Source organism: Oncorhynchus gorbuscha, linkage group LG03 (genome assembly GCF_021184085.1).
Source record: "Oncorhynchus gorbuscha isolate QuinsamMale2020 ecotype Even-year linkage group LG03, OgorEven_v1.0, whole genome shotgun sequence".
Classification (NCBI taxonomy): Eukaryota; Metazoa; Chordata; class Actinopteri; order Salmoniformes; family Salmonidae; genus Oncorhynchus; species Oncorhynchus gorbuscha.
In genome coordinates, this window is record NC_060175.1 from 12,288,200 (window position 1) to 12,302,129 (window position 13,930).

The following is a 13,930-nucleotide window of genomic DNA, read 5'->3' on the forward strand; positions in this document are numbered from 1 at the left end:
TGAGAACAGACTCCAGGACATATCTGGGGCATGGCTGTGCTGCAAAGATTTGGCAAGAAATAACCTCCAACTCTCACACACATCGCTGCTGGAAATAAATAATTTGGTTCAGCACTCAACAATGACCTAGGAAATATAGGCCGACTGTAACAGATGAATAAATAAATTATTCGGGAACATAAATGTTCTCTTTCCCCAAACTCCTGAAATTCCATTAAGTTGTAAAGGGCCAGGAGTTTTTCTTGCTCTAGTCCTGTGGTCAGGAAAACCTCCTATCCCTAATGATTAAACAAGCATCTCCCGTTCTCTTAGCAGTTCTGAGAGACTTCCAGCATGCTGATTGGTGCATACCAGGGGTAACTGGGAAAACATTGAACACAGAGTACAGGTATAGGATCTTGTCTTGAGCCAGTTTGCTAAAGAATAAAAAATAATTTGAATTATTATGTGGATTACAATTAATGAACGATTTTTGAAGGGGTTGATACATTTGTCGTTAGGCCAAATCAAGTCTGACATTTTAAAGTGGAAATTATAAACTTTTTATGCCTTTTTAAAGCTTGAATACACTACACGTTTTAATTCACAATAATTCTGAAGCGAATCCCATCTGGTTTGCCCTTAGTCTGACTATCGTTTGTTTTTCAACAGGACAATGACCCAAAACCCCTCTAGGCTGTGTAAGAGCTATTTGACCAAGAAGGAGAGTGATGGAGTGCTGCATCAGATGACCTGGCCTCCACAACCACCCAACCTCAAACCATTTGAGATGGTTTGGGATGAGTTGGACCGCAGAGTGAAGGAAAATCCGCCAACAAGTGATCAGCATATGTTGTAACTCCTTTAAGACTGTTGGGAAGCATTCCAGGGTTAGCTGGTTGTGAGAATCCCAAGAGTGTGCAAAGCTGGTATCAAGGCAACGGGTGGCTACTTTGAAGAATCTAAAATCAAAAATACATGTTCATTTATTTAACACTTTTTTTGGTTACTACATGATTCCATATGTGGTATGTCATGGTTTTGATGTCTTCACTATTATTCTACAATGGAGAACATATTAAAAATAAAAACCCTTGAATGAGTAGTTGTGTCCAAACTTTTGACTGGTTCTGTATGTGCGCTTGATTCATCTCACTCAGAGAGATATGAGGTAAACTACACTTCCGGCGTGCTGGTCGAGATGAATAAAGCGCACCTAGCCCGAGCGCTGTTAAAAAATTATATGTTTGATTGTTGATCTGACGATTTCTGTTTAACCAATAAAGACTTCTGACATGAAAGAGTCTGTAATGAGTGTTATAAGTGATTGGAGAGGGTAAAAATTGATTTCGATATGTTTAGACACTTGAGTTTCTCTGATCCACTTTAGATGAGCAGTAGACAGAAATAAGTTGCTGGGGAGTCCGTCACTCTCTTGCCTGGTATTATTCTGCACACCAATATTGCCACAGTCTCAGCAGAGTGAGAAAGAGAAAGGAAGAGAAAGGAAGAGAGAGTGTAGAGAGGGTAGAGAGGCAGGGTGACAGAGAGAGAGAGAGAGAGAGAGAGAGAGAGAGAGAGAGAGAGAGAGAGAGAGAGAGAGAGAGAGAGAGAGAGAGAGAGAGAGAGAGAGAGAGAGAGAGAGGGAAGGGGTGAGAGGGAGGGAAAGAGATGGAGAGAGGGTGCGAGAGAGAGAAAGGCATAATTGTCTGTCACTTTTTAAAAGGATTAATTCTGACATTCTTAATAGCCTCCCTGTGAGATTAAAGAGATTTAAATACATAGAGACAGACACACCGGTGAATTTGTGCGTGTCTCCATGTGTGTCCGGTGAATGTGTGTGTGTCTGTCTCCACAGATCCACAATCAGATCCACAATCAATGTTTTTTGTATCCCTAACGAGGGTATTCAGATTCATCATATAGGCATTTTGAGGATATTTATTCTGAGCAACACTCTGTGAGGAACAGTCTTTGATTCCATGTTCTATATTCCTTCCCTGAGGCATACAAGCTATCAAAAGAACTAATGATGCACATGCTTTTAGAATCTAAAGCAAGAGCGACATGTTCCTGTGTATTCTATTGAGTCCTGACCCTTGGGGGATATCTCCTCAGACATCAAATACAGAAGTATAGCCATAATTCTAGATGTATTTAGGGAAGTCCTATCTTTTTCAAATGAGCCCTGGCCAATATATGATGTCATAACAACCCTGATGTAGAATATCTTCAAGTAACTAGCAGTGTTTAGCTCTGTTGTATGTGTGTGTTGGGTTATAGAGGAACCTGGGAACCCAATATGTAGTGTTCTGACTGGCTGTATGTACTGGGTTGGTGGTGGTGTTATAGAGGAACCTGGGAACCCAATATGTAGTGTTCTGACTGGCTGTATGTACTGGGTTGGTGGTGGGGTTATACAGTGGCTTGCGAAAGTATTCACCCCACTTGGCATTTTTCCTAATTTGCCAAGTGGGGTGAAATGCCAAGTGGGGTGAAATGCCAAGTGGGGTGAAATGCCAAGTGGGGTGAAATGCCAAGTGGGATGAAATGCCAAGTGGGGTGAAATGCCAAGTGGGGTGAAATGCCAAGTGCGATGAACCAGCTACAACCTGGAATTAAAACGTATTTTGGGGGGTTTGTATCATTTGATTTACACAACATGCCTACCACTTTGAAGATACATTTTTATTTATTTATTGTGAAACAAACAAGAAATAAGACAAAAAAAAACTTGAACATGCATATGTACAGGTTGTTTGAAGAAGAGGACCAAGGTGCAGCGTGGTACAAGTTCATAATTTTTAATAATACTGAATACTAGAACAAGAATTAACAAAGTGGAACAAACTAAACAGTTCTGTCTGGTGCAGACACACAAAACAGAAAACAACTACCCACAAAACACAGGTGTGAAAAGGCTACCTAAATATGGTTCTCAATCAGAGACAACGATAGACAGCTGCCTCTGATTGAGAACCACACCCGGCCAAACACACAGAAATAGAAAACATAGAACACAAAACATAGAATGCCCACCCCAACTCACGCCCTGACCAAACCAAAATAGACATAAAAAGGATCTCTAAGGTCAGGGCTTGACAGCATAACTATCCACCCCCCCAAAGTCAATACTTTGTAGAGCCACGTTTTGCAGCAATTACAGTTACCAGTCGCTTGGGGTATGTCTCTATAAGCTTGGCACATTTAGCCACTGGGATTTTTGCCCATTCTTCAAGGCAAAACTGCTCCAGCTCCTTTAAGTTGGATGGGTTCCACTGATGTACAGTAATTTTAAGTCATACCACAGATTCTCAATTGGATTGAGTTCTGGGCTTTGATAAGGCAATTCCAAGGCATTTAAATGTTTCACCTTAAACCACTCGAGTGTTGCTTTAGCAGTATGCTTAGGGCCATTGTCCTGCTGGAATTTGAACCTCCGTCCCAGTCTCAAATCTCTGGAAGACTGAAACAGGTTTTCCCTCAAGAATTTCCCTTTATTTAGCGCCATCCATCATTCCTTCAATTCTGACCAGTTTCCCAGTCCCTGCCGATGAAAGACATCCCCACAGTGAAGCATGGTGTTGGCAGCATCATGCTGTGGGGATGTTTTTCATCGGCAGGGACTGGGAAACTGGTCAGAATTGAAGGAATGACGGATGGCGCTAAATGGTGTTCTCGGGATGATGAGAGGTGTTGGGTTTGCGCCAGACATAGCGTTTTCCTTGATGGCCAAAAGTACCTTCTTCCATATGTTTGGGGAGTCTCCCACATGCCTTTTGGCGAACACCAACATGTTTGCTTATTTTGTTCTTGAAGCAATGGCTTTTTTTCTTCCGTAAAGCCCAGCTCTGTGGAGTGTACGGCTTAAAGTGGTCCTATGGACAGATACTCCAATCTCCGCTGTGGAGCTTTGCAGCTCCTTCAGGGTTATCTTTGGTCTCTTTGTTGCCTCTCTGATTAATGCCCTCCTTGCCTGGTCCGTGGGTTTTGGTGGGTGGCCCTCTCTTGGCAGGTTTGGCAGGTTTGTTGTGGTGCCATATTCTTTCCATGTTTTTATTGGTACTCCGTGGGATGTTCAAAGTTTCTGATATTTTTCCATATCCCAACCCTGATCTGTACTTCTCCACAACTTTGTCCCTGGCCTGTTTGGAGAGCTCCTTGGTCTTCATGGTGCCGCTTGCTTGGTGGTGCCGCTTGCTTAGTGGTGTTGCAGACTCTGGGGCCTTTCAGAACAGGTGTATATATGTGACAGATCATGTGACACTTAGATTGCACACAGGTGGGATTTATTTAAGTAATTATGTGACTTCTGAAGGTAATTGGTTGCACCAGATCTTATTTAGGGGCTTCATAGCAAAGGGGGTGAATACATGTGCACGCACCACTTTTCAGTTTATAATTTTTGTTTATAATTGTTTTCATTTCACTTCACAAATTTGGACTATTTTGTGTATGTCCATTACATGAAATCCAAATCAAATTACATTGAAATTACAGGTTGTAATTCAACAAAATAGGAAAAACTCCAAGGAGATGAATTATTTTGCAAGGCACTGTGTTGGAACCTGGGAAAGCGAGAGAGACAGAGAGACAGAGAGACGGAGGGAGGGAGGGAGGGAGGGAGGGAGGGAGGGAGGGAGGGAGGGAGGGAGGGAGGGAGGGAGGGAGGGAGGGAGGGAGGGAGGGAGGGAGGGAGGAGAGAAAGCAGTTTTTATATAGCTGGAAATGATTGGTATCAGTTGAACGGTTTTTCATCCCCAAATAGAAATGCTTTCTTTTCCTGACATTGCTATTGTTATTGCAAAGTTGAACATAACCCTTTTCCTTTGTTAACTTTATGGCAGTCTTGTGTTTGTTTAGATGGCCAAATGTTTCAGTTCAGTATTGAATGACGTTGGATATATTTTGCTAAACGAAGCATTTAAGCATGTATTGATGGAGGTTTATTGATTTGAAATGGCCATTTGGTTAAATGGCTTGTCTTTCCTTTAGTTTGCAGGCCTCCCTGAATGTCAGGTTACTCATGGATTATTTAACCTAGTCAATCGAGTCATTTTCGATGGTTGTTGTAGAAGGTTTTACTGCTCACATAATGTCTATATGATGGAGAATATACTGTATGCAAACATGTAGGTTATTCAAGGTTTTAAAGTTTGTAATTTAACATTTAAAATGTCAGACTTGATTTACCCTAACAAAAAATGTTTTAACCCCTACAAAAATATTTCCATGAATTCTAATCCACATTAAAATTCTCATTTCCTGTTGCTGCAGGATTATTTTCCTGCTGTAACAAACTGGCTCATCTGTAGGTCAGTGACACCTTCTGTTATCTTTTCTGCTATAAATGTACCACAGTGAAATGACAAGTGTGACCATGGAAGAGACAAAGGATGGAGGGGAGAGAAAGAGAGAGAGAGACAGAGAGAGAGAGAGAGAGAGAGAGAGAGAGAGAGAGAGAGAGAGAGAGAGAGAGAGAGAGAGAGAGAGAGAGAGAGAGAGAGAGAGAGAGAGAGAGAGAGAGAGAGAGAGATGGAGTGTGAGAGAGAAATAGAGAAAGAGGCCTCATTTGTCATATTTGGTATTTTATTATTTTCATGACAAGAACAGCTCAAGGATAGAACTACATCAATTTAAGAAAACGGCACACATAGCCTTCATATCAATACACACACACAAACAATCTAGGTCAATTAGGGGAGAGGCATCCTGTAGTCAACAACAAAGCCATGCACAACTCATCTGGATTTTCATGAGTCAACACAGCAGGCGAAATGATGCAGAGAGAGAGAGAGACGAAGCAAGAGAGAGAGAGGTGAGAACAAGAGTATAGTGTAATATAAACTGTCCTCGACTTTCCAGAAAGGCATGTATCAAATATAATGTACCATCATTTTTTAAATTATAACAGTAAGTGTTTATGGGGTTGTATTTTTTTTAAATCCAATATTTCTCAGATGTTCTGCTCACCTCTTCTTTGTCTTCCTTTCCTTAACATCATTATCGTCCTCCATCTTGGTATCATCACATTGATTCCCCTCGACATCACTGGACACGTGAAGGTTTGCTGGCAAGGGGACGTGTAATGGCAAAAATATTGCAATGTCACTGACAAGATTGAAGAAGGTTGTAGTTCATCTTATGGAAGACAATAACAATCTGGATAGATGCAGGGAAATTAAATTCACATATCTTCAAACGAACCTAGAAATCAAAAATCTACTAATCTTAATTCTGAAACGAGTTTTGACACTTGGAAATCCAATACCATCAGGCTGTAGTAAACTAGCATTATAAAACACATGGGAATTATTCTGCAGGTGTTGTTGAATCTCTCTCTCACCAATATGATTAACATTCCCATCACAGGCTGGGAGCACAGTTTGCATATTAAAACAGTCTTTGGGACACAACATCATATATTTACCCCTTCATTTAATCCAACATCACTCAGTGTGATAAATGAATGCTACAGTCGTTCATCCATGTCTTTTAATGGAGTTACGTTGAATTAGCATGAAGCTAATATAATATAATATAAAAAGTATGAGGTTTAATGTAATTAGAAAACTCGTAAAACAACACAAAACAATGAGAGATTAGGTCATTTGCTTCATGAATTCAAAAACGACATATCTTCAGTCCCTGAAAGTGACTAATGTGTAATATAACATAATACCCTCTTTCATATTGCCTCCACCACATGTACTGAACATACATTATATATACACACCCCTTCCAATGAGTGGATTCGGCTATTTCAGCCACACCCGTTGCTGACAGGTGTATAAAATGGAGCACACAGCCATTTAATCTCCATAGACAAACATTGGCAGTAGAATGGCCTAACAGAAGATTCTCAGTGACTTCAACGTGGCACTGTCATATGATGCTACCTTTCAAATAAGTCAGTTTGTCAAATTTCTGCCCTGCTAGAGCTGCTCCGTATTGGAGCAGCTGGTATTGTGAAGTGGAAATGTCTAGGAGGAACAACGGCTCAGCTGAGAACTGGTAGGCCACACAAGCTCATAGAATGTGACCGCCGAGTCCTGAAGCACGTAACGCATAAAAATCTCCTGTCCCTGGTTGCAACTCTCACTACCAAGTTCCAAATTGCCTCTGGAAGCAACATCAGCACAATAATTGTTTGTCTGAAGATTAATGAAATTGGTTTCCATGGCCGAGCAGCCACACATAAGCCGAAGATCACCATGTGCAATGCCAAGTATCGGCTGGAGTGATATAAAGCTCTCCGCCATTGGACTCTGGAGCAGTGGAAACGTGTTCTCTGAATGATTTTGAAATGACCACATACTTTTGGTCATGTAGTGTATCATTAATGTTTTTAAATCTCGTAATCTCTTAGTTAAGGCTGGTTTACCATACACTTACAAAAGCTTAAGGCATCTTAGAGTACTTTACTGATGCTGTATGAAGACTGATCCTGAGTCAGACATTGTCCTGCTCATCAATGCAGACCCATTCAATGGGGGTTTTCTATATGTGATGCAAGATGATAGAGAAAAGGGCTGCTAAAGGGGAGTGAGCGAGGTAGAGATGGAACAAGAGAGAGAGAGAGGAGAGACAGAGGGAGACAAAGGGAGAGAGAGAGAGAGAGAGACAGAGATAGAGAGAGAGGAGAGACAAAGGGAGAGAGAGAGAGAGAGAGACAGAGAGAGAGAGAGAGAGAGAGAGAGAGAGAGAGAGACAGAGAGAGGGAGACAGGGAGAGAGAGAGAGAGAGAGAGAGAGAGAGAGAGAGAGAGAGAGAGAGAGAGTAGAGACATGGGAAGAGAGAGAGAGAGAGAAGAGAGAGAGAGAGAGAGAGAGAGAGAGAGAGAGAGAGAGAGAGAGAGAGAGAGAGAGAGAGAGAGAGAGAGAGAGAGAGAGAGAGAGAGAGAGAGAGAGAGAGAGAGAGAGAGAAAGAGAGAGAGAGAGAGAGAGGAGAGAGAGAGAGAGAGAGAGAGAGAGAGAGAGAGAGAGAGAGAGAGAGAGAGAGAGAGAGAGAGAGAGAGAGAGAGAGAGAGAGAGAGAGAGAGGAAAGACAGAGGGAGAGAGAGAGAGAGAGAGAGAGAGAGAGAGAGAGAGAGAGAGAGAGAGAGAGAGAGAGAGAGAGAGAGGGAGAGAGTGAGAGAGATAGAGAGAGAGAGAGAGAGAGAGAGAGAGAGAGAGAGAGAGAGAGAGAGAGAGAGAGAGAGAGAGAGAGAGAGAGAGAGAGAGAGAGAGAGAGAGAGAGAGAGAGAGAGAGAGAGAGAGAGAGAGAGGGAGAAAGGGAGAGAGACGGGAGAGAGAGAGAGAGAGAGAGAGAGAGAGAGAGAGAGAGAGAGAGAGAGAGAGAGAGAGAGAGAGAGAGAGAGAGAGAGAGAGATAGATAGATAGATAGATAGATAGATAGATAGATAGAGGGAGGAGGGAGGGAGGGAGGGAGAGAGGAGGGAGGGAGAGAGAGAGAGAGAGAGAGAGAGAGGGAGAGAGAGAGAGAGAGAGAGAGAGAGAGAGAGAGAGAGAGAGAGAGAGAGAGAGAGAGAGAGAGAGAGAGAGACGGTGACAGACAGACAGACAGACAGACAGACAGACAGACAGACAGACAGACAGACAGACAGACAGACAGACAGACAGACAGACAGACAGACAGACAGACAGACAGACAGACAGACAGACAGACAGACAGACAGACAGACAGACAGACAGACAGACTGTGAGACAGACTGTGAGACAGACAGAGCGAGACAGAGCAAGAGCAGGTGGGCTGTGGCTGTACAAGCTCAACATGTTGTTGTGTTAGACCCAGTGTACAGTACAATTGGCACCCTATCACCTATGTAGTACACTATATATGGATTAGGGTGCCATTTGGGATGCAGTCCCACTCTGAGCAGCTGTCACTGCTTTGATGACAAAGACCCATTCCTGAGAATCCTGACCTGTTGTCACAGTGATATCTCTTAATTGCTGTTTTCTAACAACTGCAAGGTTGAAAAGGACGACAGTGTTCAACACAAACTGTTATCTGTGTACATAAGAGACACAAAGGACAAGCTGCACACAGTATAAACCAGTGGAGACTCCTCCTCAGAGGAGGGGGAGGACCATCCGCCTCAGTGAATTTCATAAAAATAGTGAAACATTAAAAAAAAATGTTTTTTAGATAAAACTATACTAGATATATTCACATGTCACCAAATAATTTATTATTAAAACACACTGTTTTGCTATGAATGTCTACAGTAGCCTCAACAGCACTCTGTAGGGTAGCACCATGGTGTAGCCGGAGGACAATTTATACCCCTTCGGGGTACATTGACTTCAATACAAAACCTAGAAGGCTCATGGTTCTCACCCTATAATAATGATAATGATAATGATAACTTGTGGAGGACATCCTCCAACCTATCAGAGCTCTTGCAGCATGAACTGACATGTTGTCCACCCAATCAATGGATCAGAGAATTATGCATAGTCACTTCACCCCTACCTACATCTACAAATGACCTCAACTAACCTGACTCGGTACCGGTACCCCTTATATTTAGCCTCGTTGTTGTTCATGTTATTGTGTTACTTTTGATTATTTTAAAATAATATTTGGTAAATATTTTCTTAACCTTTCTTAAACTGCACTCTTGGTTGAGGGCTTGTAAATTTCACAGTAAGGTCTACACTTAACCTTTCTTAAACTGCACTCTTGGTTGAGGGCTTGTAGTCAGCATTTCACAGTAAGGTCTACACTTAACCTTTCTTAAACTGCACTCTTGGTTGAGGGCTTGTAGTCAGCATTTCACAGTAAGGTCTACACTTAACCTTTCTTAAACTGCACTCTTGGTTGAGGGCTTGTAAATCAGCATTTCACGGTAAGGTCTACACTTAACCTTTCTTAAACTGCACTCTTGGTTGAGGGCTTGTAGTCAGCATTTCACAGCAAGGTCTAGCACTCTTGGTTGAGGGCTTGTAGTCAGCGTTTCACAGTAAGGTCTACACTTAACCTTTCTTAAACTGCACTCTTGGTTAAGGGATTATAAGTCAGCATTTCACGGTAAGGTTGTACACTTGTATTTTTGCCGCATGTGACAAATAATGTTTGAATTGATTTGATTTGATTAATCTAGCACTGAAAGCATAAACTACAGTCAGCTTCCACAGCAGTACATACAATTAGTAGTTGACTCAAAGAGAGAGAAAGACTGAAGTTGAACATTGAAGGAGAAGTGAGAGAGAGAGAGAGAGAGATAGCTTACTTAAAACACCCGGCTCAAACAGGAAGGATGCTATATAATCTAGCTGGCTACGGCCATCCAACCCTTGAACTCTTTCAAGTCAAGATAAACTTTTGGTTTTGTTCATTTATTGCCACCGAGGCTTGCCGGTGTAACTGCTAAACTGCTTGCTAACTGTACACTGTACTCCATGATTGTACACCAGTTTGATTAGTAACTCATTAATTATAGTAACTATGTTGATGTTGACTTGACATTAGATAACTCTAGGGAGTTTTTCCTAGCCACCATGCTTCTACACCTGCATTGCTTGTAGTTTGGGGTTTTTGGCTGGGTTTCTGTACAGCACTTTGAGATATCAGCTGATGTACGAAGGCTATATAAATACATTTGATTTGATTTGAGATAAAAACCTCTTAAAGGATCGGACCCTTTTTATAAATTTTCGCTTAAAATGACATACCCAAATCTAACGGCCTGTAGGTCAGGACCTGAAGCAAGGATATGCATATTATTTATATCATATGAAAGGAAACGCTTTGAAGTTTGTGGAAATGTGAAATGAATGTAGGAGAATATAACACATTAGATCTGGTAAAAGATAATACAAAGAAAAAAACAGATGTTTTCTATTTGTTTGTTATTCCAGCATCTTTGAAATGCAAGACAAAGGCCAGACAGAGCAGGGGTCAAACTGTACAACTCAATTTCTACATTTGAATATAAAAATGAATTTGATCAAAAAACAACTATGCTACATTTGATCTCTGGGACCCTCAGGATGATAAATCAGAGCAAGACTACTGAATGTAAGTACTGTCACGCTTGCTCCTGCTCTCCCTCTCTGGCGCTCGAGGACTTCCACGCCTTATCTGGCTCGAGAGGTCGTCTTGCCTCGGTGGGCAGGCACCCAACCCACATCATTCTTCATCCGGCCCATCAGGCTCCCACGCCTCAGCTGGTTCGTCAGACTCCCGCGCCTTAGCGGGATTGTCGGGCTTTCACGCCACAGCCGGATCGTCAGGATCCCATGCCTGAGCCAGTTCTCCAGGATCCCACACCTCTGCCGGTTCATCAGGCTTCTACGCCCCCAGCTGGCTTGTCCAGTGCCCATGCCTCGGCCGGCCTGTCGGGCCCAAGTGGGGCGACGGGTGGTGCCCTTAGAGGGGGGTACCGTCACGCACGCTCCCGCTCACCCTCTCTGGTGCCAGGCTGCCCTTCGTTACGCACATGTTATGTGTTCATGTCCAGACGCTGTCCTATCCTGTTCCATGACTGTTCCCATTAAATGTACCTGTACCTGCTTCTCGTCTTTCCCAGAGTCGATCCTTACAAGTACATTATTTACTTCCAGAGGTGAATGTACCAAACCAGTTGCCATGATACATTTTTTGTTGTTGTTGTGCACTCTCCTCAAACATCAGCATGGTATTTTAGTGTAGTAGCTACTGTAAATTGGACACTTCAGTTAGATTAAAAATAATTTAAGCTTTCTGCCCATAAAAGACATGTCTATGTCCTGGACAGTTGGCTGTTACTTACAACATCATTCTAGTTACATTAGCAACAACCATCCTGGTATAGGGACCACCGATCCCATAGAGGCTAACATGGTGACACTGTGTGTAGCGGTTAGCGGTTATGATATGAAGGTATGGCTTGAAAATATTTTTTCCCTTGGTCACAGACAGCTGATGTTTTGTGCACTGAAGTTCACATGCAAAGGAAACAGTGAGAGGAGGTGTGAAAACTAATTATACAATGATCTGGCTGCTATGAAGATGATCTGTGTTTGGGTGTGATCAAGGGTGTTTTTAATTAGCCGATTCTGTTGAAAAAACTTTCTTAAACAGAAGGGATCGGAACGAAACAGGGATAAATGTACCTGAATGTGTCCAATATAAACTCTTGTTTGCAGCTGCTGGATTAATGATTACATTGAGCTGGGTGAATGACAGTCATCCAATATGTTGTAATAGAAACAAGGCCATGATCATCCTCCCTCATCTTAAATGGCACCGACTGGCACTGGTTTAAACTGCCCCCTTTTATGTTTTATTCCAGAACCAACATTGACATCTTTCTTTATTCTAGTTCATTTTTGACCAAGCAGAATGTAGACGTGGGATGTGCATATATCACCTACCTACAGAAACACTCTACAAAAAAACTAATTTTATAGCACAAATATATTTATAAATATTACATTGAAAAACAGAAGGAAGATATCTGTATTTCCCCTGGACAACATTGTTTTGTTTGATAATGTTTCTAAAAGAAACATGTGTCTGTGTTATCAGGTGTCAGACCTCGTGCCAGTGTGGCGTAGGGAATACCTGGCTGCTGACATGTGCTTTGAGGGAGGGAGGCTATTTTACAGGACATACCTGATCAGAGTGTTGGAAGGCTTTGTTACAGGACATACCAGATCAGAGTGGAGAATATGTTACAGGACATACCTGATCAGAGTGTTGGAAGGCTTTGTTACAGGACATACCAGATCAGAGTGGAGAATATGTTACAGGACATACCTGATCAGAGTGTTGGGAGGCTATGTTACAGGACATACCAGATCAGAGAGGAGAATATGTTACAGGACATACCTGATCCGATTGGAGGGAGGCTATGTTACAGGTCATACCAGATCAGAGAGGAGAATATGTTACAGGACATACCTGATCAGGGTGGAGGGAGGCTATTTTACAGGACATACCAGATCAGAGAGGAGAATATGTTACAGGACATACCTGATCAGGGTGGAGGGAGGCTATGTTACAGGACATACCAGAACAGAGTGGAGAATGTGTTATAGGACATACCTGATCAGAGTGTTGGAAGGCTATTTTACAGGACATACCAGATCAGAGTGGAGAATATGTTACAGGACATACCAGATCAGAGTGTTGGAAGGCTATGTTACAGAACATACCTGATCAGAGTGTTGGGAGGCTACGTTACAGGACATACCAGATCAGAGAGGAGAATATGTTACAGGACATACCTGATCAGAGTGGAGGGAGGCTATGTTACAGGACATACCAGATCAGAGAGGAGAATATGTTACAGGACATACCTGATCAGAGTGGAGGGAGGCTATGTTACAGGACATACCAGATCAGAGAGGAGAATATGTTACAGGACATACCGGATCAGGGTGGAGGGAGGCTATTTTACAGGACATTCCTGATCAGAGTGGAAGGAGGCTATTTTACAGGACATACCTGATCAGTGTGTTGGAAGGCTATTTTACAGGACATTCCTGATCAGAATGGAGGGAGGCATGTTACAGGACATTCCTGATCAGAGTGGAAGGAGGCTATGTTACAGGACATACCAGAACAGAGTGGAGAATGTGTTATAGTACATACCTGATCAGAGTGTTGGAAGGCTATATTACAGAACATACCTGATTAGAGTGATGAGAGGCTATGTTACAGGACGTACCAGATCAGAGTGGAGAATATGTTACAGGACATTCCTGATCAGAGTGGAGAATATGTTACAGGACATTCCTGATCAGAGTGGAGAATATGTTACAGGACATTCCAGATCAGAGTGGAGAATATGTTACAGGACATTCCAGATCAGAGTGGAGAATATGTTACAGGACATTCCTGATCAGAGTGGAGAATATGTTACAGGACATTCCAGATCAGAGTGGAGAATATGTTACAGGACATTCCTGATCAGAGTGGAGAATATGTTACAGGACATTCCTGATCAGAGTGGAGAATA